At 36.0% G+C, this 27,382-nt stretch overlaps 1 protein-coding gene across 6 annotated transcripts in view; it reads right to left on the bottom strand.

Moving 5' to 3' along the window:
- LOC107132175 (LINE-1 retrotransposable element ORF2 protein) overlaps positions 1-26,997 on the bottom strand; it is a 183,961-nt gene extending 156,964 nt beyond the window's left edge. For 5 of the 6 annotated variants that reach the window (XM_059887524.1, XM_059887528.1, XM_059887536.1 and 2 more), the window contains exon 1: positions 192-5,684. The gene's annotated coding sequence lies outside the window, so the exon portion shown is untranslated. Of the gene's footprint in view, positions 1-191; positions 5,685-16,566; positions 16,623-26,971 lie in introns of those variants that run through there. The other variant, XM_059887537.1, reaches the window with a different exon arrangement.
- Positions 26,998-27,382: the final 385 nt, after the last annotated feature.

Genomic DNA, 27,382 nt, shown 5'->3' with positions numbered 1-27,382 from the left:
GTTATAAGATCATATCCTATTCAATTAAAAACACACATACACACACACTGCATAATGGAAGTTATTTGCACAGATAAAGCACAAAACACAAATCTGGTAACTATAAGCTCATTTATAACTAAAAAAGGACTGTCTGAAATATACTGAAGTCACAATGATTAAGCTTAAGAACTCAGGAAAAATATTCTCACCGTCCATCTCCAAGGTTGGAGTCTCTGCTTTCTGAGAAAGGAAACTGAGAAGGCTGCTGAAAAGTAACTCTGATGTCATTTGGAGTCTTCAGATTCCCGCTCCTCCTTCAATCTAGTGAGTGTCTTAGGAAAAGGAAAAAAAGAGTTTGGCATCTATTCCAAACCAGATTCTGGAGTATCTTTTGTGAAGTTCTATAAACTTCTCTTAGTATTTTTTCTTGTTCAAGTTCAATAGACTCATTTCACAGAGAAATATGAGTTGTTTATGAAATACTAATTTACCACTAAAGGCAAGCAACAGATTTTTGCTTCTTAGACAACACATTTACTTGATACAAGTAGATGATTCAAGAAAACAAACTGTGAAAAAGGTTGATAGTTGCTAAGAAGCACTTAGTAATCTATTAATTTCAAATTTCTATCAAGTTAATCCAATAAAGTTACATCTAAAAATTCTAAATACTCCCAAAGATATATTTCCAAAGTTTCTTAAAAAGAAAAAAAAATGCTAGTTTCATATTAAGCTTTGTCTATTTCAATATATTACCCACGTAACCTTCCCAGCAAAAAATGTGGTAATAAATATCAAATATTTTACATATATAGAAAGACTTCTACACCAATGTCCAAAGCAATTTTATTTTTAATAGCCAAAAACTGGAAACAACTCAAATTCCCATCAATAGGTGAATGAATTATGGTATATCCATACAATGGAACATTTACTACTCAGCAATCAACAGCAAAAAATGATATACTGTTGATATAAACAACATTAATGAATTTCAAAATAACTGTGCTGAGTACAAGAACCCAGACAAAAAGAAAAAAATAGTGTGTGATTCTGCAAGCATAAAAATGTAGTAAACACAAATTAATCAACAGGGAGAGTAAATAGATCAGTGGTTGCCTGGGAATAGTTGTGAAAAGTCATAGGAAGATGGGATTACAAAAGAGCATGATCTTAATTGTGGTGCTGATTTAATGGGTATACACGTATGTCAACATTTATCAAATTGTAAACCTTAAATATGTGCAGTTTATGTCAATTACATTTCAATGAAGCTAAAAACTTGTATTTCTTAAAATGTTGTATGCCCCTTGATGTAGCAATTCTAAGTACAGAATTTTTCCTAATAAGAAAAAAAAAGAGGATATGTACACATATTTAGCCATAAGCATGTCATTACATTCTACATAGCCACTAAAATATATATAAGGGAATTAAGTTTCAGGGAATAATATACAATATTATATATTAAGTGATAAAACAGGAAACATTATGTTCTGTGTAACTGAATTTTTGTTTTAAAATTATACAAAAATAAATATAGTAATTATTCTTCCAGGTACAGGTAACTTTTATTTTTTATTTTTTCCTTATCTGTATTTTTTAGTTTCTTCACAATAAATGTGTATTACTTTTATAATAAATAAAACAAGTTAAAGGATGAAATATCAACAGTCTACCACTGTCTAATCCCTTGTATGTGTATAAAGCAAACACTTGTAGGAGGTAGTGTACAGTACAGATTTCTGGGTTATCATGTCACCCTCACCAGTGACCTACCAAACAAGAGTGAGAAAGGGCTGGTCTGACAGGATGAAAGGGTGTCATGCCAGTTACAAAGCACTTTCATGGACATGACCTCATTGATTATTCGTAACTCAGTGAAACAAGCAGGGGAGGCCTTATCCCATTTTACGGAGAAGAAAGCAGTGCTGGGTAAGAGTCATGCCCCAAATGATAGATCCTGGACTCAAACTAGGCCTTGAGTATAAATCCTGATAGGAATTCTGAGAGAGGAATAATCACTTCTGATAATTTATAAGGCAGTGCTTTATACTTGAACTTAAAAATAACCATATTTACAATCAACTTAGTATTCCTATTAGAATATTCCAGAGGCCTTCCGAATTCCCTAAACTCCCAGTCTACCAACTAGGAAGCTACCCCCAAGACAACGCTATCCTGCCCCTTGTCAATGTTATAACTGTTCAATTTTTAGTTCCATTTCTTTTTTTTTTCTTGAAAAAGAAAAAAAAAAGTATCTTTCAAGTTGGAAAAGAAAGTAATTACAACTATATTTTTGAGTACAATAACTATAAGTTAATGACAAAAGGTTTAACTTAATTTACTTTAGAATACCACCTTTTGGGCCATATCTTTTTTGGCACATGGGCAGACAAGAAACAGTTTTGAAACAGCCATATTCACTGAAGAATATGACCAATTCTTGACAAGAGTAAAAGTAAACATCTTCAGAGGCTTTGCTACCACTCTCACCAGCACTCCCAGGACTATGAGAGACTCAACAGAAGGTAAAGATAGCTTTCATTTACTGGATAGTTACTATGCATCAAGTACTGCACAAAACTATACAACCCTATGAGATGGAGGAGTCTGGTAGAATACAGTCCATAGGATCGCAAAGAGTTGGGACACAACTGAGCAACTTCACTTTTCTACAAGATGATGATTATAATCCTCATTTTATACGCGAGGAAACTGAGTTTAAGTTACCCCAAATTCCCGAATTACAAAACTAGTAAGAAGTTAAAAGTGGAATTCAAACCCTGTTATATTTTACTTGCAAATAAGACAAGGCCTTGACAGTTCTCTGGAGCATAATTCCAGACTTTTTTCTAATACTACTCACTTCCCATAATCTCAATTCAGATAGTGCTAAATACTTGGTAATAGTACATAAAGTTCATGAGTCTACATTCTTTCATGTAGAGAGGAAACAATATTCAGTATCCACAGTTCACGTTTGATATTTTGCCACATACTAGAATTGTTTTACCTATTAAAGCATTATTATAACCTTTCTGAGCTAAACTTATGACCAAATGAAGAATAAGTTAAAAGAATACTTAAATAAAAATTAGTAAAAGATAGTATAAAATCAACAACTATCATAGAATATGAATAAATGGAAAAAATAGCCTTAAATCCAAATCAATGAAACAATATGCCAGATGTGTTGTAAATCATGAAGGAAGGAAACATGACTATGAATAAAAAAAAATAAATAAAACATTCAAATGATTTCTTATAATTATATTGTAAAGTATTATGCAATTGTTAAAATATATGTTTCCAAAGGATAAGAAGATATTAAGAAGAGGTGGCAAGAATACACAGAACTATACAAAAAAGATCTTCATGACCAAGATAACCACGATGGTATGATCACTCACCAAGAGCCAGACATCCTGCAATGCAAAGTCAAGTGGGCCACAGGAAGCACCACTACAAACAAAGCTAGTAGAGGTGATGCAGTTCCAGTTGAGCTATTTCAAATTCTAAAAGATGATGTTGTGAAAGCGCTGCACTCAATATGCCAGCACATCTGGAAAACTCAGCAGTAGCCACAGGACACTTTTCATTCCAACGCCAAAGAAAGGCAATGCCAAAGAATGTTCAAATTCCTACACAATTGCACTCATCTCACACACTAGCAAATAATGGTCAAAATTCTCCAAGCTAGGCTTTAATAGTACATGAACTGAGAACTTCCAGATGGTCAAGCTAGATTTAGAAAAGGCAGAGGAACCAGAGATCAAATTGCCAACATCCGTTGGATCACAGAAAAAGCAAGAGGGTTCCAGAAAAATGTCTACTTCTGCTTTATTGACTATGCTAAAGCCTTTGACTGTGTGGATCACAAGAAACTGTGGAAAAGTCTTAAAGAGATGGGAATACCAGACCACCTGACCTGCCTCCTGAGAAACCTGCATACAGGTCAAGGAGCAAAAGTTAGAACTGGACATGAAACAACAGACTTCATTTCAAAATTGGGAAAGGAATAGGTCAAGGCTGTATATTGTCACCCTGCTTATTTAACTTATATGCAGAGTACATCATGAGAAACACTGGGCTGGAGGAAGCACAAGCTGGAATCAAGATTGCCGGGAGAAATATCAATAACCTCAGTTATGCAGATGACACCACCCTTATGGCAGAGAGTGAAGAGGAACTAAAGAGCCTCTTGATAAAAGTGAAAGGAGAATGAAAAAGCCAGCTTAAAATTCAACATACAAAAAACAAAGATCATGGCATCTGGTCCCATCACTTCATGGCAAATAGACAGGGAAACAATGGAAACAGTGAAAGACTTTCCTTGGATTCCAAAATCACTGGGGACAGTGACTGCAACCATGAAATTAAAAGATATTTGCTCCTTGAAAGAAAAGCTATGACCAACCTGGACAGCTTATTAAAAAGCAGAGATATTACTTTGCCAACAAAGGACCATCTAGTCAAAGCTATGGTTTTTCCAGTAGTCATGTGTGGATGTGAGAGTTGGACCATAAAGAAGGCTGAGTACCAGAGGACTGATGCTTTTGCACTGTGGTGTTAGAGAAGACTTTTCGGAGTCCCTTGGACTGCAAGGAGATGAAATGAATCAATTGTAAAGGAATTCACTCCTGAATACTCATCGGAAGGACTGATGCTGAAGCTCCAATCCTTTGGCCACCTGATGGAAGAACTGACTAACTGGGAAAGACCCTGACACTGGGAAAGACTGAAGGCAGGAGGAGAAAGGGATGACAGACGATGAGGTGTTTGGATGGCATCACCGACTCAATGGATATGAATTTGAGCAAGCTCCGGGAGATGGTGAAGGACAGGGAAGCCTGATGTGCTGTGGTTCATAGGGTCTCAAACGGTTGGACACAACTGAGCAACTGAACAACAACAAAAAGAAAATGTCACTGTAACTTGACCAGAATGTGACTGTCAAGAAAGCAAGGTACTAAACTATCTATCTGCTGTCTGAACAAATCGTAGGGGCAAGGCACTGTGGGAGACATTGGAATTACAAAGTAAACAAATCAAGTGCAGTACCAAGTGCTGAACACCTTCCTGTTCACTTTATTCTTTGTGTGACTAAGGCCTCCAGGTTGTTTAGAGATCAGCTTTTTGTCATCTCAGAGAAGATTTTCCTTTTCACTATATCTAAAGTAGCTTTTTCTCTCTCTCTCATTGTTTAAACCCTTTGTTTTCTGTTTTATCTTTTTTGTCTTTGTCTATTGAGATAATCATGCAGTTTCATCCTACATTATTTTAATATGATACATTAGTTGATTGCTTCAATGTCAAATAACCCTTCCTTTCTGGGACAAAAGCCTAAAAGTGATACCATGTTTACTGGAGAAAGACGGAATACATTCCCCTCTCTGACATCTGGGAAGAGGCAAGGATGATGGCTCTAGCCACTTCTATTCAACACTGTACCAGTGACTCTATTCAGAGCAATTAGGCAAGAAACATAAAGACATGCAGATTGGAAAAGAAGATAAAAACTCTTTATTTGTAGGCAATATGATCCTGCATGCAGATTATCTTAACCAAGCAAAAAAAAAAAAGTGCTAATAAAATTAAGAAAGTTTTGAGAGATTGTAGGATACGAGCCATGTATAAAAATTAAATGCATTTTATATACTAGCAACAAACAAGTCAAAAATGAAATTTTAAAAATCTCCACTTACTCACAATAGTAGCAAAAAAGAATAAAAGACTTAAGAATAAATCTAAAAAAATGCAGGGATCTCCTTGGTGGTCCAGTGGTTGAGACTGAGCTTCCACTGCAGGGGGCTCAGGTTCAATCTCTGGTTGGGGAATGAAGATCCCAAATGCTGTGAGGTGTGATACAAAATTAATACAAATTATTTTAAAAAAATGCAAAACCTGTATACTCAAAATATAAAATACTGTTAAGAGAAATTAAACATCTTTATTTAAAACTATTTAAATAAATAAACAAAGATGCATTTCTTGTTCATGAATTGGAAAACTCAGTATTGTTAAGATGGCAATTCTCCCCAAAGTGATCTATCAAAATCTCACACTGCTTTTTTTATCTGTAGAAATCGATCCTAAAATATATATATGATAGTCTAAAGAATCTCAAATATCCAAACAATGTTGAAAAAGGAGATTAATGTTGCCAAGACTTTACCTGGTTTCAAAACTTAAATAAAACTATAATAATCAACACAGTGCGATACGGGCACCAAGATGGACAACTGAATAATGAAACAGAATAGATAGCCCAGAATAAACTGTCACATTCATGGTCATTTAATTTTCAACAAATATGCCATGGCAATTCACTGAGAAAAAAAGTCTTTTTAATAAATGGTGCAGGAACAGCTGGATATTCACATGTAAAAATAAACTGATGAGTATAAACATTTACCTCACAACATACAAAATTAGTAACTCAAAATAGATCACAGTCCAAATTTTAAGAAATGAAACTACAAAACTTCTAGTAAAGAGCATAAGGGGAAAAAAATCTCATAACCTTAGGTCAGGGAAAGATTTATTAAATATGACAATAAAAGTTCAACCCATTAAAAAAAAAAATCAGTTCAGTTCAGTCATTCAGTTGTGTTTGCCTCTTTGCCACCCCATGGATTGCAGCATGCCAGGCTTCCCTGTCCATCACCAACTCCTGGAGCTTGCTCAAACTCATGTCCATCAAGTCAGTGATGCCAGCCAACCATCTCCTCCTCTGTTGTCCCCTTCTCCTCCTGCCTTCAACCTTTACCAGCATCAGCATCTGGACTACATCAAATTTTTCAAAAGATACAACTTAGAAGACAAGCCTCATGATGGGAGAAAATATTTGTGCAAATAGTATATATGATAAAGAAATGGTATCCAGCATATTAAAAGCCCTTAGGCCTCTGAAAGAAGATGATAAATCAATTTTTAAAAATAGGCTAAAGACTTGAGAACTTTTCACCAAAGATACATGAAAGTTTGGTAAACACACAAAAGATGCACATATCATGACTTATGAGAGAACTCCAAATTAAACTATGATATTTCACTATATACCCACTAGAACAGATATATATATATATATATTTAAAAGACTGAATAATTCTAAGGTTAGGGAGGACAGGAAGAAACTGAAACCTTTATACATTACTGATGAGACATAAAATAGCATAGCCTCTTTGGAAAACAGTTTGGAAGCTCCCTAAAAAGTTGAGTTACTGCTAAATAACCCAGAAATTCTTACTCTGAGGCTATAAACAGAAGGGAAAAGAAAACTTATGTCCACACAAAAACTTATATATACATGCTTGTAGTGATATATAGTGAAGTTGTTCGGTCGTGTCCGACTCTTTGCGACCCCAGGGACTGTAGCCTACCAGGCTCCTCTGTCCATGGGATTTCCCAGGCAATAGTACTGGAGTGGATTGCCATTTCCTGCTCCAGGGGATCTTCCCAACCCAGGGATCGAACCCAGGTCTCCCGCATTGTAGACAGACGCTTTACCGTCTGAGCCACAAGGGTAGTGTACATGCTTACAACAACACTATTCATAACAGCCAGAAATCAGAAACAACCTATGTGTCTATCAACCAATGAATAACAAAATGTAATACATTCAATACAATGAAATATTATTCAGCCATAAAAAGGAATGAACTACTGATATATTCTACAATCAGACAAATCTTGCAAATTATGTGCCTGGTGAAAGAAACTAGTCACAAAAAACCATGTATTACAAGATTCCATCTATGAGGACTGTCCAGAATAAACAAATTCAGAGACAGCAAGTAGATGAGTAATAATTGCCTAGGGCTGAGGATGGAGCAGGATAAGAATGGGGAGTGAAGATTAATGGGCATGGGATGCTTTTTAGAGTCATGAATATGTTCAAAAATTCAATGGTGGTGTTGACTGAGCACCTATGTGGCTATAAAGAATTCTTGAAATGGGTGAATTTTATGGTAAGCAAATTATTTCAATAAAGCTGATAAAAAAAAAAGAAAAAAGATGACTATCTACTTAGTACTTATTAAAACATCAAAAGTAATTCCAGAATAAAAACTTGGACTTCTAATCTTATTTATCTGCTTTTGAGCATGTCTGACATTTCATCTAAACAGATTTTAGTATTTAACTCATTGTAACTAAATATAAATCACATAAAAAAATCAACTGTTTTTATACACCAGTAACAAACAGAAAATAACATTTAAAAAATATCCAACATGAAAATATACCTGAAGAATTAACTTGTAAACATTGCAAATTCTGTATGGAGACAGTATTGGAAGATGACCTGAATAAATGGGATGACATACCATGTTCCTAATAGAAGACTCACTACTACAACATGCTAATTCTCCTCAAAGTGAACCAATACACTGAATGAAATGCAACAGAATTCCAAAGGTTTAATAAGTTGATTCTAAAATTTACAATGGACAGCAAAAGCCCATAGGAGACAAGCCATCTAACCAGATAAAGCATACAGTACAGGAACTTGCTCTATCTGTACAGAGACTTATAAAGTTTTAGCCATTAAGTTAGTGTGCTCCTGGAAAAGAGACAAACTGACCATTGGGAGAAGAAACAGACCTTCACATATATGGAAAATGATATTTAATAAAAGTTGCATGGCAGATTGCTAAAGTAAGGAGGAATTTACTCAACAGTGTTGAAACAATTGGTTATTCATTTGGGGGAGAAAAAGATATTTAATCCCCAATGCATAATACATAAAAAATAAATTCCAGAGGAAGTCAAGTTTTAAGCAGAGAAAACAAGTGTCTAATATTTAAAAATAAAATATAAGAGATATCTTTATGAACTCTGGGTAGGGAAGGCTTTCTTAAGAGATAGAAATGGTTACCTATAAAGCATATGATTACTAAATTCAACTGTATTATACTTAAAAATGTCCATTCATTGACAAATACAAAAAAAATTATAAACTACAATATCACAAACTATATTGCCAAAAATTTGGAGTATAGAATATGTGTGTATCTTGCAACATTTTACCTAAAAGTGGGCAAAAGAGAAACGGAGCATTGCTAATAAGGGGTATCAGGGTCCAAGCAGGATGAGGCAGATGTCCGTAGTAAAAGGAGGAAACACTGTGGTGTGGAGACAGAGCCCAAGCGCTGGAATGGTGGTTAGGTGAGCAGAACTCACCGTGGCGGTGCTCCAACACTGGGTGTCAATGCCTGAGCAAGGTGCAATAAAAAGATGCACCATGCTGTGCAACGCAGGAATCCAAGTGGGCTGAGGAGGGCTTCCACGTAAATGGTTGTGAAGTTCAAAACAGAATTGTGAGGTGGCGGAGGGTCAATGAAAATGGCAGATCAACCACATATGGGAGACTGACCAAATTTAGGATAATAATAGGCAAGTTCTTCACTGTTAGAGGGGAGGTGCCAAAAAGGGAGAAAATGTGGTTAATCTCTGTAACGTGGGAATGAAACTGGAGGTAGCAATATGGTCGAGGAATGACATGTTAAAAAGACCCAGAAGCCATCTTGAAGGAGACCCCATTGGCTAACTCAGGGTAAGATAAGCATCCAAATAAGTTAACAACAGTAATGCAGTATAGATCAACTGAATAAAATACACTCATGAACTCACAGTGACATAAATTAGTTCATTAATTAAATAAAAGTTTGATCAGGAGAGGGATATTTACAGTTTCGAAGCACCTTCACACAAAATAATTATTAATTACAGAGGAAAAATGAGTAACTTCACAGTAGAGAAACCTGACAAAAACTGATTCTCCGAATCTAGTAATCTAAGTGAACTTCAATAGTAATAGGTCAAAATGAAATCTTGTGCCACCTTATAAGATGAGAAAAGACACAGTATAACATCTATGATATTCCTGCCAAATATTCATAACCTACATTCTATGAAATAACCAGCCTAAATAGTCCTCAAAGTGCCAAGATCCTGCAAGTGCCAAGATCCTGAAAGTCAAAGACTGAAGAATGGTTTCAGATTGAAAGAGACTAAAGAGACGTGACAAGTAAAATGCAAGGTGTGATTCTAAACTGGATTCTCTTATTATAAAGAACATTTTACTATAAGGGACATTATGGGGACAACTTGTGAAAACTGAATGAGATCTGAGGATTAGATGATAGTAATGGACTGTGAAGAAAGCTGAGCGCCAAAGAATTGATGCTTTTGAACTGTGGTGTTGGAGAAGACTCTTGAGAGTCCCTTGGACTGCAAGGAGATCCAACCAGTCCATTCTAAAGGAGATCAGCCCTGTGTGTTCTTTGGAAGGACTGATGCTAAAGCTGAAACTTCAATACTTGGGCCACCTCATGTGAAGAGTTGACTCATTGGAAAAGACTCTGATGCTGGGAGGGATTGGGGGCAGGAGGAGAAGGGGACGACAGAGGATGAGATGGCTGGATGGCATCACCGACTCGACGGACATGAGTTTGGGTGAACTCTGGGAGTTGGTGATGGACAGGGAGGCCTGGCGTGCTGCAGTTCATGGGGTTGCAAAGAGTTGGACACGACTGAGCGACTGAACTGAACTGAATGCACCAATATTAATTTCCTGATTTTCATGGTTTTATTGTGGTTTATATGAAAATGTTCTTGTTTGCAAGAGATCTATACTCATTTATTTAGAGATGATAGAGCATCAGATCAAACCTTTAGGGGAAAAATTTATCTTTATTGCACTTGCAACTTTTCTATATGTTATTCTTTTAAAATATAAAAAATAGAGAGCCTGATTCCAGGCTTGACAATCAGCAATCTCTCACAAACTAACAGAACTTTTTCCTGACATGATTTTTCATAATGAAATAGTTATACATATCCTTGCCCTTCTGTAAGAGGTTATTTGACAAATGGCTTACTTCCTCCTTCTCTATACTTCATACATTCAAAACATTTCTTTCCATAAAAAGTTCTAAGCAACATAGGATAGTAGGTACAAATCTGATTCTCTCTGGAATCAGCTATGTGAACATCAGCAGATCACTCAACATCTATTACTTAATCTTGCTGGATCTCATTTGCCTTCTCTATGACATGAAGAAGTTGGACCAGATTATTATAAATATATGGTGGCGCTAGTGGTAAAGAACTTGCCTGCCAATACAGGAGACATGAGACGTGGGTTTGATCTCTGGGTTGGGAAGATCCCCTGGAGAAAAGCATGGCAACCCAGTCCAGTATTCTTGCCTGGAGAATCCAATGGACATAGGAGCCTGGTGGGCTACAGTCCATGGGGTCACAAAGAGTTGGACACGACTGAAGCGACTTAGCACACACACACATAGTGATTGGATATACCCTACATGCTGACTTTATTGACTCAACTAAACCATAGGCTCTCCACAGATTAAAACTTTTAGGAGAAAGAGTTTTGTATATGAAAAATTAATTTAAAAGGATAGGGATGATACCAAAGACAGGATAGTCAGAAGAAGGAGCTAGGTATTGGGGAAAGGGAGAACTTAATTTTTAGAGATTGGATTTGAGATGATATTACAACATTTTTTACTGGCATGCAATAAACAATAGAAAAAGTAAGTGAATCAGGCTCTCTGTCTGCCTCTCTGTGAACTGGACATCCACTGATATCCTACTAAAGCCTCAACCACTAATATCCTACTAAAGCCTCAACCACAGAAGCCAAAGTAAATTTAGTTAGGAAACTTATGATTTGGGTGATATCACCAAATCCATTGTGTTGCTCATTCTTTTATGACCTATGCCTCAGATCAAATAACTGGATCTTCTTTAAAACTGAAAGGCCCTTATTTAGTAGAGAAAATTTTATATTTATTCGAACCCAATGAATAAAAATATATATCATTACGTTCATTAATTACAGTTTATGATGAGATTCTTTCAAAGCTAAATACATCAGTAAGTTGTTTGATTTGTGAGACTGAATCAGCCGGGCTAGCTTTTCTCAAAATTAGGACTCAATACTTAAACACACAAAAGCCTAAAACCAACTATTCATTCCTTGTGCTTATAGACTGTATAGCATTCTAAACTAAAAGAAACACTAGCTCCATATTTCTAAAGTAACCAGATTAACTTAATAAAATGGGCGATACTGAGTTCTTGAGCTTATCCTCCATTGGCAACACATACATGGTAGCACTTCAGAGTATTACTCCAGTTTTAGGGTGGAAAACTCTTCTTAAAACCGTAACAACTGCATGATTTTCTTATCTGTAGCATAACAGTTAAGACTACAATCTTTAGAAACTAGAATATATAGGTTGAAATCCTCTTTCTACCATTTAGTAGCTGTGGACCCAGGCAAGTTATTTAATCTCTGGGCCCCAGCTTCCTGATTTATAAATGACAAAATAATACATCAAAATTTTGCTATGATGATTAAATAAGCTTATAGAAGTAAACCATGTAGAGCATTTGGTATTACTGCTGTTATAGATGAGAAGAGACATCATTTGGCCCAGAAGTTTTTAAGTCAATCTCTATATTTTTCATTAGCTTGGACCAGCTAAAGAAACACACCAGACAGCCATGTTGATCCTTTGGTGTTAGTCACTCAGTTGTGTCTGACTCTTCCTGACCCCATGGACTGTAGCTGCCAGGCTCCTCTGTCCAAGGAATTCTCCAGATTCTCCACAGTCTGAGCCACCAGGGAAGCATATACAAGCGTAAACTCAGACATTAAAATACTATGACAGTATTCATAGATGAGATGGTTTTATTTCTCAGAAGACCTTGTGTTTGCAATTTTGCCTTGTCTTCACTAGATGGATTACTAATAGTTGAACTGGGTACAGTTAGAGAGTAAAGAACTTGGGAAAGCAAAATTAAATGAATTTTTCCATGAATAGCAACTCATACACAGTTTCCCTTTTGTAAAATGAAATAAACTCTTCACTTGAAACTGCGTTAAAAAATATATATATAAAAAATAAATGCATTTAATGCATAGTTTTAAGTACATAGTGGACAAAACACATGAACAAGCATTTTGTTCAAAAAAACACAAGTGTTGAGTACCACGTGAAAAGATGTTCAACCTCATTAGCAATCACAGAAGAACAAATTAAGATAAGATGCCACTACATTAGGAAAAGTTAAGAATTCTGAGAATTCTGAGTTTTGGCAATGATTTGGCTCAACAGGAGGTTCTGATGTATGACTAGTGGAAGGTAAATTGGCCCAAAGGTTTTGGAAAACAATTTGGCATTACTCCATAGAGTTGAACATTCTCTATGCTTCCACCGTTAGATATGTATCCTCAAGTTTGCACATGTACACTAGTACACATATAAATGATGGCTGAATCACACATAAACACACACATCTGTATCAATGCATAGATACATCAAAACATATATCAAAAATGAGTAAAACAAGCAAACTGAAACCCTCCAACAGTAACCCAGATGCCCATCAATAGGATAGCAAATAGATCCATGCAATGGAATATTAGTCAGCAGTGAAATAAATGAACTACAATTACATTCAACAAAATAAATAAATGTCAAAGAAACACGGTAAACAGGGAAAAAGAGCCAAGTCCCAGAAGACTTACATAGAATGTTACCAATTTTAAAAAACTTAACAAAAAAAAACAAGCATATTATTTAAGGAACCACATGATAAAAACCAGTAGTATTAAAAAGAAAGTAAATGATGAACACAAAATTGAAGAGTGGCTGGGGGTCAGGGAGGGCAGTTCGGGTAGAGACACAGGCAAGGAGAGGCACACGCTGATAGAGGCAACTGTGTTAGTGAAGTTGTGATTCCATGCTGGTTGGTGGGTTCTCAGTTCATTACTTTGATTTTGCGTTTCATGATTTAAATTTATACTGGATTTACATTATTCACATTTACATAATAAAAAGTAAGCTGCTATGTTTGGCAAATCAGAGTTTTACTTTGACAAGAATTTTGTTTAGGTAAAGCATCTTAATAACTTGTACACATGAACAAATACTAACTGCCAGACAACAGATTTTGCTAACTCTCCTTTTTAAAAAACAAAAACAAAAAAACAAAACAAAAACAAAGAAGTATATAAAGAAATGCAGTCCAAAGAACTTGAAAGTAAATTTGCAGATTAAAAACTTACAGCCTGGCCAATCAAAGAATGAGGCTAATTCATATCTACCATCAATTTGGTCTCAAATAAGATAAACACAAATGCTAGGTTAATTACTGCAAATTTGCAGAACACTGGTCGTTTTGGAAAAATTACTTAACACAGGAATAGGTAAACTGAAGCAATTCAGTACACTTCAAGTTCTGAACAAACAGATTCCCCCTCTAAATACGCACATTTCCCCTCATTGGTCATATAGGCCAAAGGTCATATATTCACCAAGCTTGTGCAAAAACGTGAAAAGAAAAGCCTAATCCAAGTTAAAGAGCAGCATTTCTTTGCTCGCGAAATAATTTCTTGTATTTATTCCATAGTACTTTTACCTGACAAAACAATTAGAATTCAGTTTTCTCAACAACCTCATATTAATAGAGCACATTTTATCAGGCAATGTCTACTTCATGATCCATAATTTTAAGTTTTTAAATAAATTAGAAATGATAATGTTCTAAGTAAGATTTTCCACCTAAATATTTCTTGAGTACCTATAACACGAGTCAAAGGTACCTATAAAAAGGTACTTGACAAGATGCTTCTCAGCATTTTATGTGATGCATGCAGTTTGAAAATCACACCTCTGTGTGGCATCCTTGTTAAATGCAAATAGGTGCAATAATCTGGTTAAAAGATATCTTGGACTAATTCCTCTTCAAAAGAAAAGCCATTCATCCTGATAAACTCACCTTAAGATGTAATGTATTGATCTCTCTTCTGACTTTCTCACTACTGAATGATATGCCTGCGCATTAACTAGAGGCTGTATGATACTGAGGAAGCTGGGTCGGGGGAAGATAGCCTGGACAGTTAACAATGCATGTATTTAGAAGGATCATCAATTGCACCATGTTCAGAGGAAACAGACGTATCCTAAATTTTTATCACTGGTTTTTGTGGTGTATTTCTTTTTTTGATGTGTGCTTTTAAGAAGATTTGGGGTTTCAAAATTGGGGTACTGACACGAATAAATATATTTAACATGCAATTTTTGAAACTAAAATATAGTAGGCACTAGATAAATGCTCAGTGTATAAATGCTTCTTTGAATATACTATTTTAAAACCAGTTCCAGTGTTTCCCTGTATTTGTTCAATGGAATATAAAATATCCCTCTGCCCCGCTCTGGCCCCCCTGCCACATAAACCTTTAGTTCCCCATTTTGTACTCTCTTCTTCCTTACTGTTGTTTTTTTTTTAATACATACATTTTTAAAAGCCATTTCCTATTATTAATGGCCAAATTCATCCTTTTAAAAAATACATATTGATCTGTCTTCAAGAAATATTTATACAATTATTTATTTGACATGTCAAATTTAAATGTGTCAGTAACTGAATCCCTGTTCTTCTAATCTCAGTTAATATTAACTCCATTCTTTGAATTGTTGAGGCCCCAAACCCTGGCTGCCATCCTTGCCTCTCCTCCTCTCATACCTCACATCCAGTTCGTCAGCACATTCTGTGGGCTTTGCCTTAGAAATATCTAGAGTCACTACTTCATTCAAGTTACCCTCTATCGCCTCGATTATTACAATAGATTCCTAAGCTGTTTCCTTGCTTCTGTTTTTGGTCTACTTTGGTCTACTTAATGCAACTGCCACAGTGATTCTGTAAAAATGTTACATTGGGTCACTCCTCTGGTCTAAACTGTCTCCTGGCTTTCCCCTCTGACCTCACTTCCTGTGATCCTCCTTAGTCACCCCATTCCAGCCAGCCACAGGGCATTTGACAAGAACACTCATCTCCCCAGAGAGCTGCATCATCAGCTCCCATACCAACACAGCCTTTACTCAAGGCATCTTCTTTCTGAGTGAGAGACCTTCCCTGGACAAAGTCTGCAACTTCACGTACACCCCATCCCAGACTTTCCATGCTCCCTTCTCTACTATAATTTTTATCTATCATTTGATCATAAGATAGCATGAATTAAATTGCTTTATATTTTTGTCTATTTCATCATAAGCTCCAAGGGGGCAGCGATTTTTTTTCCCTTTTGTTCACTTCTCTACACTCAGGGCCAAGAAACGGAACACAACAGGCATTTAAAAATAAATATATTGAATGAATCAAGTCATGAGTGCCCTATATTTCACAATCTCCTAAGAAAATTTGGAGCAATTACTAAAATTGTGACATTCCCTAGCTGTGACAGACCTGAGGCAACCTTCTCAAAGACATACCTCCTCGTTTCTTACTTGCTGGCAAACGCTCACCTTTTTATTCTTAGAAGGTGAATATTGATTAGGTCAAGCTGCTTAAGACAAGCAATGTTTATTCTGCCAAAAAGGGGTGTATGCACAGGCATATGATGCAATTATGGCCAATGAAGTTTACTAGAAAAGGTTTTTCCACCACCTAAAAAAAAAACTAGCATGGAAAAATAGCTCTCTTGGAACCATGAAGAGTGACATTGTCAAAACACTCACGATGGTAGAGAAGAAATATGGAAAATACCTTGTGGGTCCTTGATAACATCATCATGACAATTAAACACCAGTACTCCAAACTTCCTGTTGGGTGAGATGATCTACTGATTATTTAAGCTATTTTAATAAAGTATTCTATTACTTATATCTTAATCAATACAGAAACGTTTTTCAAATATTCAGTTTCCTGAAATGTGTCAAGTCAAACTAAAGTGAAAATGGATGTCAGGTGTTTCCCCTCTTTTTTATGCTGCATGCCTAGAGAGTATGTCATATGACAATAAATAAGATCTCTAATGAAAGTCATATTTTCTCATCAGAATAATTGTATAAATAGTGTTTTTGTTCTTAACTAAGAATTGAAAATAAACGTATGACCATGTTGTCAACTGCATGTTTAACTTAAATGCAGAGTACATCATGAGAAATGGCAGGCTGGATGAATCACAAGTGGGAATCAAGATTTCCAGGAGAAATATCAATAACCTCACATATGCAGATGACACCTCCCTTATGGCGGAAAGTGAAGAGGAACTAAAGAGCCTCTTGATGAAAATGAAAGGAGAATGAAAAAGCCAGCTTAAAACTCAACATTCAAAAAATGAAGATCATGGTATCTGGTCCCATCACTTCATGGCAAATAGACAGGGAAACAATGGAAACAAGTGACACACTTTCTTTCCTTGGATTCCAGAATTACTGGGGACAGTCACTACAACCATGAAATTAAAAGATGCTTGCTCCTTGGAAGAAAAGCTATGACCAACCTAGACAGCTTATTAAAAAGCAGAGACATTACTTTGCCAACAAAGGTCCATCTAGTCAAAGCTACGGTTTTTCCAGTAGTCATGTGTAGATGTGAGAGTTGGACCATAAAGAAGGCTGAGCACCAAAGGACTGATGCTTTTGCACTATGGTGTTAGAGAAGACTTTTCGAAGTCCCTTGGACTGCAAGAAGATCAAACAAACCAATTGTAAAGGAATTCAGTCCTGAATATTCATTGGAAGGACTGATGCTGACGTTCCAATCCTTTGGCCACCTGATGCAAAGAGCTGACTCACTGGAAAAGACCCTGATGCTGGGAAAGACTGAGGGCAGGAGGAGAAGAGGGTGACAGAGGATGAGATGATTGGATGGCATCACCGACTCAATGGACATGAGTTTGAACAAACTCCGGGAAACAGTGAAGGACAGAGAAACCTGGCGTGCTGCAGTCCATGGGGTCACAAAGAGTCAAACACACAACTGAACAACGACAACTTTTACAGATGGAGGAACTGGAACTCAGAGCTGTGGAGTGAGTTGCCCAAAGTCACACAACGGGTAAGGGTACACCATGATTCAGATTCAGGTCAGTGTGCTGCTATAATGCGTTCCACAAACCACTACCCATTAAGTCTCCACAAGGTCAAAGTAATTTCCTTGGTCAATTAGTGTGATCATTTCTTGAAAATTTTTTAAATGACCAAATTTTCTGCACCCAGAGCTATGCTTAACACACACACATATATACACTAGTTCTTACTGCCTCCACTAGCCTCTTTAAACAAAAATATATTTCTAGAGTAGTCTGTGTGTTGTGTGTTAGTCGCTCAGTCATGTCTGATTCTTTGCGACCCCACGGACTGTAACCTGCCAGGCTTCACTGTCCATGGAATTCTCCAGGCAAGAATACTGGAGTGGATTGCCATTTCCTTCTCCATATATGCAGGGTGAAAAGAAAGTGAAGTCGCTCAGTCGTGTCCGACTCTTTGCGACCCCATGGACTGTAGCCTACCAGGCTCCTCCGTCTGTAGGAATTTCCAGGCAAGAGTACTGGAGTGGGTTACCATTTCCTTCTCCATAGAGTAGTCTAGCTTTTGGCAACTTTTATTAACAAATTCACCAAACACAGTTGACCCTACGTTCAGTTCAGTTCAGTCGCTCAGTCGTGTCCGACTCTTTGCAACCCCATGAATCGCAGCACGCCAGGCCTCCCTGTCCATCACCAACTCCCAGAGTTCACTCAAACTCATGTCCATTGAGTCAGTGATGCCATCCAGCCATCTCATCCTCTGTCGTCCCTTCTCCTCCTGCCCCCAATCCCTCCCAGCATCTTTTCCAATGAGTCAGCTCTTCACATCAGGTAGCCCAAGTACTGGAGTTTCAGCTTTAGCATCATTCCTTCCAAAGAAATCCCAGGGCTGATCTCCTTCACAATGGACTGGTTGGATCTCCTTGCAGTCCAAGGGACTCTCAAGAGTCTTTTCCAACACCACAGTTCATGTGGGTCCACTTATATATGGATTTTTTTTTCCAGTAAATATATTGGAAAATGTTTGGAGATTTTATAATTTGAAATAGCTTCAGACAAACCACATAGACTAGAAATGTCAAAAAAATAAGAAAAAAGTACGTCATGAATGCATAAAATGATAGACTGGTGATAAGGTGAGGGATATTTAAAATAAAATTAATGATGTGTTAGTTTTAACACTTCTTACAACTTTGCTTTCAGAGAATTATATTACTATATAGTATGCCCACAAACATAAACCTAATAGAGAATGCCATAAAAATTGTATAATGATTCATTCATTAGTGTATAGGTTGGGCTACTGTGAAATAACTGTATTGATTACATGAGGATACCATAAAGCAATCATACTGGTCTTTGTTATCAATACCTGAATTGTTATACCTGTGAGTAAATATGAATTTTTCTCATTATCTTTTCATGCCTGATGTCTAGTGTTAATGCACATAACATCTATAGCGTTTTACGTCATACAAGACAATACTGACGTAGACAGACAATTCAACTTAAGAAATGATGTAAACATACCATATGGATGAATATAGCACAGATTTATGCACTTTCTCTTCCTTATGATTTTTTTAATAACATGTTCTTCCCCTAGCTTACTTTATTGTAAGAATACAGTATATAATACATAAAATGTACAAAATATATGTTAATTAGCTATTTTGGCAGTAAGGCTTCTGGTCAACTGTGGGCTATTAGTAGTTAAGTTTGGAGGGAATCAAAAGTCATATTCAAATTTTCAAATGAATGGAGGTAGGCGGTTGGCACTACAACTCCTGTCTTTTTGAAGAGTCACTGTACACAGTTTTGGTTACTACCACAGCATAAGCATCCTGAATTTTTCTTACTGGAATAAAGCCTGTTAAAACTTTTTGCAGGAAAATCTGTATGACTTTTTAAGTATCAAAAAAGCTGAGGAAATGTTGGTACTTTAAAATAAAATCTTGACCCAGTAAGAACTGGCACTAGGCCTTGTATTTTCTTGCAGTCAGCAAAAGTACAAATCTCTAAAAATTCAAATAGTAGTTAAAGGCATGCATTTTGAAGTACCTACATGTGTGGTGAGTCACTTCACAAACTCACACTTACTAAAAAAAAAGTGCTTTTTAAACCTGAATGTGTGAACGGAAATCACTTTTAAAACTATAAATGCTAGACAATTAAAGAAAAAGTAAGTCCATGTGGGGTTTTACTAATTGTTCTCTAGAGGGAAAAATTATTACTGATTGCTACGCACCTTGCTTTATAGGTTAGACGCATTTAGAAGCTGCTCTTTCTAACCCTATATTAATCCAGATCTTTGGAAAAATCAAATTAAAGCCAGTTTAATCACCCAGCAAAAGCAAGCAACTGTGTATTGCAGAGGGCCGGATTAGAGGAAGTGGAGAGAATTGGGTCAGTAGGTGGCAGATGTTAACTGGTTCAAATTTGAAAGGCATTCAAAAGTATGACCAGAGTTTACAAACATTCTTAAAGTAGAGGAGAAACAACAACAAAAAGAAAAATGTATCATGTGTGGAAGAAAAAGTTCTAATTTAGAAGGGTGTTCTACTGAGTAAACAGTGCTTATCTGTAAACTTATTTCTTTTGAAAAATATAGAATTAACAACATTGTCACATTCTCTTTCTAGAATGTTACACTTGTGACAGGAAACTTTATTGCCTCATTTATCAATACTTGTGGAATATTCCTGTGATGTAGATTGTATCCCCATTTTGAAGTGAAGTGGAAGTGGCTCAGTCGTGTCTGACTCTTTGCAACCCCACAGATTATACAGTCCATGGAATTCTCCAGGTCAGTATGCTGGAATGGGTAGCTGTTTCCTCCAGGTCAGAAAACTGAGACTCAGGTTAAGCAATTTGCTAACAATCTGCATGGAGAGCTATGGGTCAAATATAAATCTTATGGTTCTCAGACCAGCATTTTCCTCATCACGTATTGAACTGTGACCATGATGGTGGCTATTCTTTAACTGTCTGCATTAGAGGTAACAGAAAAATATATCCCTTGGGTTAATTATTTTGTTTGTAAAACCAAGAAAGAAAACAAACTACTTCTGCCTCCTCCAATGAGAAAATGGGAATCCTATCCCTTATAGATGTTTTCTTTTAAAATACAAGCTTATAAGCTAGTGACTGGTGATTATGTGATAAGGCTGTCAGGAAAAAAAAGTCTAAATCTTGAAAGTTGAATGTTTTAAATAGTTCACATATATTCATTTCAGACTTTTTCTAATGGAAAATAGCATGATAATCTGCATCTTTCATTAACATAACCAAGAGGAAGAGAAGCTATGCTATTATAGAAGACTTAAGCAAAAATATAACAATAATATTCTGTGCTCATCAGACTAGCGTTAAAGTGTATGTGACTTTCTAACAAATACTGTAATGACATTTTCACCCTTAACAGAAACTCATGGGAGTACTTAAATAAAACAAAAATGTTATCCATTTCTTACTTCCTGAAATTACCATGAAAATGGCAAGTTAGCAAGAACTCAGCATTAATACAATAACTCCATGCATATATTTTGAATATACTTGTCAATACAACTTTAGTAATTTTCTCTCTCAGGTTATATCCATCTCTATTAGAATAGATACAGACTGTCTTTAAGAATTTTTGTCTGTAATATAAGTAGAAAATGCTTAATATTTTCTAAACTTTATACCCTAGGTAACAAAGTAAGGGCCCTCTATACTGACTGCCTAAATACACCTGGGCGGCCTATAAAGTTAACCTCCCAAGCCTATTTAGTTGCCGAAAGAATGTTATTCAGCTGCATATAGTTTGTTATGAATAAGAAGACTTGGGCTTCCTAGGTGGCTCAGTGGTAAAGAATCCATCTGCCAATGCAAGAGACACAGGTTCGATACTTGGGTCAGGAAGATCCCCTGGAAGAGGAAATGGCAATCCACTCCAGTATTCTTGCTTGGGAAATCCCATGGACAGAGGAGCCTGGTAGGCTACAGTCCATAGGGTGGCAAAAGAGTTGGACACAACTGAGTGGCTAAACAACAAGGAAGACTTAGAGACCACAATCATTCCCTCTTCTTACTAATACAGTCTCTGTCACTACTTTGTGTCACCAGTATCTGAGCATTTAAATAAGAAGACCATAATGGGTCCACATTTTCAGGGCCTATTCTATATGTGATGACAGTGCCTGTGTGTGTGCTAAGTCACCTCAGTCATGTCTGACTCTTTGTGATCCTAGGGACTGCAGCCCACCAGGCTCCGCTGTCCATGGGATTCTTCAGGCAAAAATACTGGAGTGGGTAGCCATTGCCTTTTCCAGGGGATCTTCCTACTCAGGAACTGAACCTGCATCTCTTACATCTCTTGTGTTGGCAGGTGGGTTCTTTACCATGAGCACCACCTGGAAAACACTGTGATGACAGCATTCGTGGTTTAGGATGCTGGTCCCATGAAAATTCATTTCCCCTTGAATGTCGATCTCTCTTTCTTTAAACTAATTTATAGCTATTATCAATGTATACATAACACTCAGATTTTGCTTTTGAGGGGTAAAAGATCTCTGAAAGGCAGAAACTTGTGCTATTCCAAAATACTTCTCTTAGCACTAGAACTATATCACAAAGGAAAAAACTTTCCCCAAATTCAGTCCTATTAAAAACCTGCACTAGCCAGGTAAGCTGTTTAGTCTTAAATACTTCTAGGAAACAGAACTGACACAGATGGGGTCACCTTTACGAAATTTATGGAAATCTGTGCAAAGATGTCCTTAAAAAAACTGTATTTAACCCTAATGTAATTCAATATGAGGAATTAAGGATCAATTTTGTAAAGTTAACAAGATTTTTAAATTCATTCATCTTTGAAACTAATCATTCTAAAAAGGTAATTCATTACTTTCACCAAAGGCATCTGTATTTTCATTCTTGTTTCAGGTGAACAGTAAAGAAACTTAGAATACACAATCAGCTAACATTAAATCAACCTTGCTGTCATTCAGGTAAGGAATATTGAACAACATTCTATATGCTTCACATTAAGACAAAGAAATTTACATGCTCAACAAAATTCAGTGTGGGGACTATCACAAACACTTGTGTCAAGCTCTGGAACCGACAGATTTCTGACACACACGCTATCATTTCATCTTCACACAAACCGCATGCAAAAACTACTGCACAATAAGTTTAAATAACTTACATAATATAATGCAGGATGAATTTTTAAATCCTTTGATTGTTTTTAAAGCTCCAGGGTATATACACCCTGAAGTTGTTTTTTCATCAACACTTTAACTTACTACCCTGTATATGGGAGGCATCAAGCTAGGTGCTTTGTATATCCCAAATTTATAAAAGAAATGGTCCCTTCCCTTTAGAAGTTTACAATCTCACTGAAAAGATCAATAAAATAATGCTGTGTGAATGGTACTCATCAACTCCTGAGAGAGAGTGGAAGAGGGCACTTGTTCCTTTCTCTAGGGTGATCATATGAATCACAGGAAGCACAGCGTTTTTGTAGAAAAAGAACTCGAGAGACAGAGAGATCACAACACAAGTAAGATGAAGACAGCCACAACCGTGGCAGTATAAGAAGTGTGCAGTTAACATGCTCAAGGATGAGGCAAATGGAATACGATGCAGGACCGGGCAGAAGTAGAGCCCGGCCTTAATCTTGTGGGCAAAGGTCTTTGTGTTCAGGGTAATGATTATCTCTTCAGAAAGTTTTATTGTGCTGTAGTGTGGAGAACATATTAGACAATAAACACTAAAAGGTAAAAGAGTGGTTAGGAAGCTACTACAGTAACTGTATAACAATCATGAAATACTAAAACTTGATTTAGCAGATGGCAGTGGAAAAAGTAAGAAATCAAATCTCATAATTCTTTCTATTCTAATGAAAATGATTACAGAAATACTTGTATATATGGTCACCAGTTATAATGTGTTGAATATATAAAGGCATAATATAAAACTCAAAGCTTGCAAATAGACTTGCAGGAAAGACTGCTTAACTCATCTCATAAAAGCTACCAACACTAAAATGGAATAAACACTTAGACCACCTCCTTTGAATGTATTCTAGAGTAACAAATACCATTCCTCAGTACTATAAGTCTTTGATCACTTTATTACAGATGACCTAAAACTGAAACTTTCCAAAACTACATTAAGAAAATATCTATATAAGATGGAAAGACAACCTTTAATTCACCATATAGAAATTACTTCTTAAAAATCATCAAGGTCTGCCTGATTCATAGTAATTTTAAAACACAATGAATCTCTATATTTTACAGAAACACAAGGTATCTCTTATAGACGTACTTCTTAAGCTGATTACCATTATTTTATAACAAAATGGAAAAATGCATGTTTGTATACTCAAAAGATGAAAGACCTGATCATAATACTTACACTCTATTTTTAGAAAACTTCATATCTACATATTACTCTTAACTGAGATATACATATCAGTTTGATAAACTACTTTTAACTAATTCAAATTATCAAATGTATTATTACAAATATAATTGAAGATTTTGTTTTCTCTTCCTTCAAATACTCCCTGCCTCAGAAAGTCCATAAGGCAAAATTTGGGGAGTGAAAAATACACATTCAATAACTATTTAGTCAACAAACACTTATAAATACTTATGAGCTCCTTCTAGACATCCAGCATTCTCTTAAACCACTTTATTGAGAAAAGATTTAGCTAGAAAAAGCTGTACATATTTAATGATGAGTTTGGAGGTGAGTATACATTTGTGAAATATTGCCACTATCAGGAACCACATACACACACACACACACACACACACACACACCCTTATATTAAGAACACAAAATAACTGTTAACACATGCAATTATGGAAAGTATTGCTTAATAAGCTTTACTACTTATGACAGCCTTCCACAAATGACCACTGTCATAAATTAGTATTTCTTTATTCACATTCCAAATTCTGAACACTAAAAAATTTAAAACAAACCAAAGTGGTAGCAAAATCTGACCCAAGTTCAAGTAAGACAGCTTACAGATCTCGCGTCATCTCACTTGGCAAATATATTCATGAATAAACATTAACCCTCAAAATTTAGGTATTCTTTGAATATCCTAATTAATAAAAAGTCATAGATACATTTATATGCATACAACCTTTTCTGAGTTGCCCTACTGGAGAAGGAAATGGCAACCCAGTCCAGTACTCTTGCCTGGAAAATCCCATGGACGAAGGAGCCTGGTAGGCTACAGTCCATGGGGTCGCAAAGAGTTGGACACGACTGAGCAACTTCACTCCCTTCACTATTCTACTTGGAAGATAGTAAAGTTACATCATATGTCAATTTATCACCTTAAAATTAAAACAGCCATGCTTAAAAAAAAAAAAATTCTACTAGCATATAATCTAGAGGAGGAGAGACAATGTGGATCTGACATTTTGATTTTACCGTTGAAAGACACATTTTTCACACAAATGACCCCAAAATGCAGGCTAATTGCATTAATCTCGTGTTCAATTTTAAAAATGTTATTTTTCCTATACTGAAGGAAAAACAGGTTGTTTGAGACCTACAGAAACATAACCAAATTAGCATCTGCATGAAATCTTTGCACTGAATTTTTAGTATATTTTAATGGATATGAATTTAACTAAAGAAGTATCTTTATTAAAACACCCAAGATGTAACTTTATAACCTTACTGTTCACCAGACACATGTGGCTACTGAGTACTTTAAAAGTGACTAGTCTGAACTGCAATGAGATACAAAGTGAAAATACACCCTGAATGTGAAAAATTTAGCATGAGAAAAAGAATGTAAAATATCTCATGATTTTATACTAATTAAGCAATGAAATAGTATTTTGTAGATATCGGTATAAAATATTTTACAAACTTCATCAGCTTTTCACTTTATTTAATATGCCTTACTAGGACTTCCTTGGTGGCTCAGACGGTAAAGAGTCTGCCTACAATGCGGGAGACCTGGGTTCGATCCCTGGGTTGGGAAGAAACCCTGGAGAAGGAAACCGGCAACCCACTCCAGTACTCTTGCCTGGAAAATCCCATGGATGAAGGAGCCTGGTAGGCTATAGTCCATGGGGTCACAAAGAGTAGGACATGACTGAGCGACTTCACTTCACTCACTAGAAAATTTAAAATTTGAGCTAACATTATAGTTCAATAGAACATCTCTGCTCTATAAAAAAGACTGAGAAAAAGATTAATATAAAATTTCTCAAGTACCTATGTTCTAGAGTGAATGATTTCACTTAATCAGCAAGCAGATTAATATAAACCCAGATAAAGGTCACAAGAAACATTCATCATAAATGTGGAAGTACTACTTTGTTACTAAACATATCCAAGATTTTAGATAGTCAAAGAGGTTACTAAAAATTCAACAATAAAGTAAAAGGCTTCATTATATGATGTGAGCAATTTGTTTGAAAATCCATTTCAGTATTTTCTTAGTTATAAGTATGTACAGGAGGGTTCTGTGTCTTACTTGCTTTCAGTGGGGTTAGGACAGATGTTAAGTTTCATGAACCAAACACATAATGGAATTAGAAAACTGGCTACTTAATTTTAACAGATAGGAAAATTTCATAATTCTTAGAAAAACAACTTTAGAGTTCACATAAAGCTAGAGAAAAATAAGTCCACTTCATAATAAGAGCTATCATTAGTAAAAGATACAATGATTGACAGTTCCTAAATATCCTTAAAAGCACTCTAGGTATCTATTTACTATTAAGTTAGACACATATATTTTGTAACACAGGAGTTCCATCCCTGTGCAGAAATGATCAGAAATGAATGATGCTTATTTCTACCAAAAGATTTTTAAAAGTTCACAGTAACCTTATTTTAGCCCCAAACTGGTAAGATATTCAACGTCCATTTACAGTAGAAGAGATAAAGGATAGTATAATCATACAATGGAATATACACGATTGGGCAGTGGGGAGGGGGGGTGACATATACATGGATGACTCAAAGACATAATGTTAATCAAAAAAGTCAGACACAAAAGAGTTCACACTATATGATTCCAATTGTATCAAGTTCAAAAACAAACGAAACTAATCCAAGGTATAAGATGCCAAAGATCAGTTTCTGTTGGGTGGAGGCAGTACTGACCAGGACAGATCCCAGCGACCCTTCTGGGGTAGATACAGTTATGCAGGGTGGCAGTGGTGGTGTAGTCATTCATGTCAAACTCTTGTGACCCCATGGACTGTTGCCTGCCAGGCTCCTCGGTTTACGGGATTTCCCAGGCAAGAATACTGGAGTGGGTTGCCAAAAATCTTTGAACTAGCAAGTAGGAGTGCCAAGTTGAAGTTAGACTTCAGTAAAATGGGTTTTTTAAAAAATATAAGAAATTATTTTTAAAAAAGTTTGACATAAGTTATTTTCAAAAGAACGACTTAAAAGCAATTTCTATTCAAAATTTATATAAGAATTTCTCTGTTCAACCCTGCAACTAAATTTCTTTGCAATTTCTTTTTAATAAAAGCTAATAACCAGTTCAATTCTATTCAACCTGCTCTT

This window comes from Bos taurus, chromosome 1, assembly GCF_002263795.3.
Source record: "Bos taurus isolate L1 Dominette 01449 registration number 42190680 breed Hereford chromosome 1, ARS-UCD2.0, whole genome shotgun sequence".
Lineage (NCBI taxonomy): Eukaryota > Metazoa > Chordata > Mammalia > Artiodactyla > Bovidae > Bos > Bos taurus.
Note: the sequence above shows the minus strand (reverse complement) of the source record. Positions and strands in the feature narration are given on the sequence as shown.